This window comes from Pseudopipra pipra, chromosome 1 (genome assembly GCF_036250125.1).
Source record: "Pseudopipra pipra isolate bDixPip1 chromosome 1, bDixPip1.hap1, whole genome shotgun sequence".
Lineage (NCBI taxonomy): Eukaryota > Metazoa > Chordata > Aves > Passeriformes > Pipridae > Pseudopipra > Pseudopipra pipra.
In genome coordinates this window covers 152,047,539-152,051,594 of record NC_087549.1, presented here as the reverse complement: position 1 = coordinate 152,051,594, position 4,056 = coordinate 152,047,539, and the positions used below count along the sequence as shown (strand labels likewise).

The 4,056-nt window shown below is 42.4% G+C and overlaps 1 long non-coding RNA gene across 1 annotated transcript; it reads left to right on the top strand.

Moving 5' to 3' along the window:
• Positions 1-2,638: 2,638 nt before the first annotated feature.
• Positions 2,639-3,396, top strand: LOC135421664 (uncharacterized). The gene is made up of 2 exons (XR_010434152.1): positions 2,639-3,065; positions 3,187-3,396. It is a non-coding gene; the product is annotated as an uncharacterized LOC135421664 (long non-coding RNA).
• The last annotated feature ends 660 nt before the right edge of the window (positions 3,397-4,056 follow it).

Here is a 4,056-nt window from a genome sequence, read left to right as displayed (position 1 = left end):
TGTGTTTTGGATCAGGCTGAGGGAGAAAGGCTTCCCAGGAGTGGGCTGTAAGTGCAGGAGGTCGGAGCACAGCACTGTGCACCAAAGAGGTGTCTGTAGCCTCTTTATTTTCTTTCGTTGTTTGTGGATGTTCTCAAAGTTTAATCTTTTATTTTTTGAGACATGTTCTCCTTCTCGTGTTTATGCATGAGCAAATATCTATTTACTCCAGCGTGGATAAGAGGTTGTAAGGTCACAGTTGCTGCTGACGTGAATGTCATTTCTTTTGATTGCTCTGTTTTTCAGGGTGTTTATTCCCCTCTAACAATGCTGTTCCTTTTTTGAACAACTGTTCTCATTAGCGTTATGTTCTTTAATAATAATGTCTAATTGTTATAGCCTCTGCCTCCCCCAGTGTTCATCCAGATGCGTGGGGAGGTTTTGTTTGTGGTATGGGATTGTTCAGTGAAAACATTAATAGGAGTGGCATTGAATTGGGAAGTGAAGTGGGGATTAAATAATTGATTACAACAGGAACATTCAATTGAAATTAGGTACAGCTAAATTCAGGAGAATGTGAGGGAAGTAAAAATTATTTTTAATTGTGATTCTGGAGAAAAGGTAAGGCCAAGTCTTTCCACTTCAGACAGTCTGTGATTTACAGTTAACATACAATTAAAACATTCAGGTATTAAGACCATTCATCTTCTATGATATCAAACTTGTATTTCATCTCCAATGTCAGTTTTGTTCTTCCCTCCTGTAAGGGACAATCCTTGAACCTTCAACCCCTTTCAAAATTCAGAGGTATTTAAAATTTGGATTTTAAATGTTTTGTGCCTCAGGGGTTGTTCCTACTTCACATGTTCATCTAATCTGAAGGAAGACCTTGAGATCTGTCCAACCATCAAAGGTATTGGAATTTGCTCTTCTGAAGAAACACTGAAATTTTTCACTGGGGGGAAGGGCAAGGTAAAATTCCAATGGAAATTGTATCCTGCCTTTCTAGCTGCCCTAGCAAGCATTTCTTATCCTGTTTCCATTCTTACTAAAGTCATGCCTTCAATATTAAAAGCTTGTTATAAATTACAAATGTCCAGAAGGAAGCTTTGAAACATTTGTGTCTCTAAAATATTCCTGTGCTGTCTTTAGGATCATCACTCAAACTTTATCAAAAATATCTACGGTCTTATGTTCATGTTTTTTGAGAGAAGCTAATTATAGATTTTTTTTTGATTTTTTTCTTTTTGGTGGAGGCACAAAGCCAAGATCATCATTGCAAGGTTGCACAGTTTGTTGCCTGTGTAGGCCTGGGGAGCAGATGGAGGAAGATGTAGGGACTCTCTCAAGTAGAACTGGCTGGGAAACAGTACATCTGCTTTGTGAAAAATAGGGACGTCTTGGAATATGTGTGGATGCTTGTGTGGAGCTGGGCATGGTGCTTCCATGATGGACTGGGGGGGAGAAAGCAGCTTTCCCACAACAGCAGGTTTCACTGTCACAGATAAACTCTCAGTGATGTCAGATGCTGTGTTTGGAGCGAGATCTGAGCCCAGGAGTTGTTGTCTCAGAGTGACAGAACACTGGGAGGGGGGGAGATAAGGAAAAGTGTGCTTGCATGTGCAATTTGCTTTAAAGCTTTTTTAGTTAGTCCTCCTTATTTTTTAGCATTTCGAGGGAATAATACTTTTAGCCTAAAATTTCATAAGGGTGTGTACTGATAGGACAAGGGGACATGGCCTTAAGCTGAAGGAGTGCAGGTTTAGATGGGATATTAGGTAGAAATTCTTCCCTGTGAGGGTGGTGAGGCCCTGGCACAGGTTGCCCAGAGAAGCTGTGGCTGCCCCATCCCTGGAAGTGTTCAAGGCCAGGTTGGACGGGGCTTGGAATAGTGGAAGGTGTCCCTGCCCATGGCAGGAGGGGTGGAACTGGATGAGCCTTAAGGTCCCTTCAAACCCAAACCATTCTATGATTCTATGAAAATGTCCCTGAAGAACTCCTGTACTAGGTTTTTAATAAATTCTGATCCAACCTTAGCTTCATCTCAGTTACACACCTCGGTTACTTCACACTGAAGGGACTTCCATGGTTCTGGCACTGAAGACCCTCTTCACATGACTTCAGCTTGACAGGATGAAGGGTCTTGCTTGAGTCAACCTTGCCTCTACTTGACAAGGTTGTAGGAAATGCAGAATTATAGAATTGTGTCTCTGCTTGTTCGAATTATAGAGCCATTTAGGTTGGAAGCGATCTCTGGAGGTCTCTAGTCCAACCCTCGTTCCAAGCAGGATTCACTTCTGAGTCAGATCATGAGGCTTGAGGTTTTTATTAGCTGAGTGCTGAAATCCCCAAGGATAGAGATTCCACAGGCACCTGTCCCAGTGCTGCACCAGTCTCATGTTGAAAACAGCTGTTCCTTATATCCTCCCAAAATCCCCTTGGTGCAGTTTGTGTCCGTTGCCTCTTGTCCTTTTGGCGTTCACCTCTGAGGATGGTCTGGTTTTGTCTTCCCTATAACCTTCCACTGGATAGCTGAGGGCAGAAATTTGATTCCTTGCAATAATCTTTCTAATTTGGTGCCATTGGAACAGAAAAGGAGGATGAATGCAGCCAAAGGAACACTCGGGTTGCCCATATATTCATGGACATTTCTGGCTGCTGACCCAACAGAACAGATTTCATTAGCACACCCATATCCCCCAGGTTAATTCCTCTAAGCAATGCACACGAGAGATTGGAATTTTCCTGCCTTTTTTTTTTATTTTAACTGTTCTAAATTAGATAATTGCTTAGAGCCCTGACAGATTTACAAGAGTAATTGCCTAATTTTATGATGCAGCGCTATTGAAAACAAAGATTACTTGATCTAAATCACGTCTTGAAAAGGAAAGTCTTGCTGAAAGTGCTTGAATAACACCTGAGAAATACACTACCTAAAGTCCAGCAGGTCGCTGGGGAAGAACCAGTTTAGCAGCTGGCCAAGCCAGCTCCTGGGAGTAATCACAGAGAGCTGGAGATGCACGAAACATGAGACCCCTCGATACACAGAGAAGGAAAGGAAGTGGAGGGCAACCGAGAGGACACAAGTAAGGAGATCCAGAATAGTGTTTGATTTAAAGGCCTTGATGAACCCTTCATGCTAGTCAGCAAGCTGAGTTCAGTTTCCAACAGACTTCTTATTTTCTCTGTTTTTCTCTCCACTTCTAGTCATTCAAAACAACGGCTCGTTCCAGCACTATCGACCCCGAGATGAATTCGATCCACTGTAACTGGTGCAAGGCACTCCATCCTCTCTCTTTTTGACTGACAGCACTTTTGGATGATTAAAGCCCTTGGGTAGTCTAGAAGAAGTGCCTATACTTGAAAAAAAAATAGTAAAATACAAAATTAAAGGAAGTTTTCCTTTTGCCACTGTCACACTCTGCTCGAGCATTTTTCTGACTCTCCTCACAACTGTAAAATGTCATCATGGCTGTTGTAAATCAAACTGTAGGTTTTTGGCTTATCTGTCCCTTCTTGGGACACCTGATGTGCAAGTGAGAAGTCCCAGTTACTCTCTACATATGGCATTTTGTCCCCTTGTGAGGACACCAAGCCAAATTAGCCCCCAGTTAAATTTCTAACTGTCTTTATTACTGCTTCAGCACAACAAAGTGGATGCGAGGCAGGTGGTTTTACCTTTGAGTCAGAGTTATAATTTTATTGTGTTTAATCACTTCAGAGTCCCCTTTTCATGGAGGTGCTGGGAGAAGTAATAATAGGCTTTTCTGCATGTCCAATAAATCTGTACCAAAACCAACCTGCCTCCAAAATAAGAGATTTTTATACTGAGAACTTCTACCCTGAAGGCAAGATCATGTATTAACTGTGCAAATGCTGCATTTTCTCTGCAAAGGGAATCCAACTGGTTGAACACCACAATACATCAGGTAACTTAGGGAGCTGGATGGATTTCTCCCTGGAACAGGGGTCATCTGACTTTGAACAAGGTGCTGAACTTATGGGTGGCTGAGCTGGGTTGCCTTGCCAGTGCATGAGGAGAGCGGCATTTAGTGAGTGATTTGTGCCCTCTGTTTC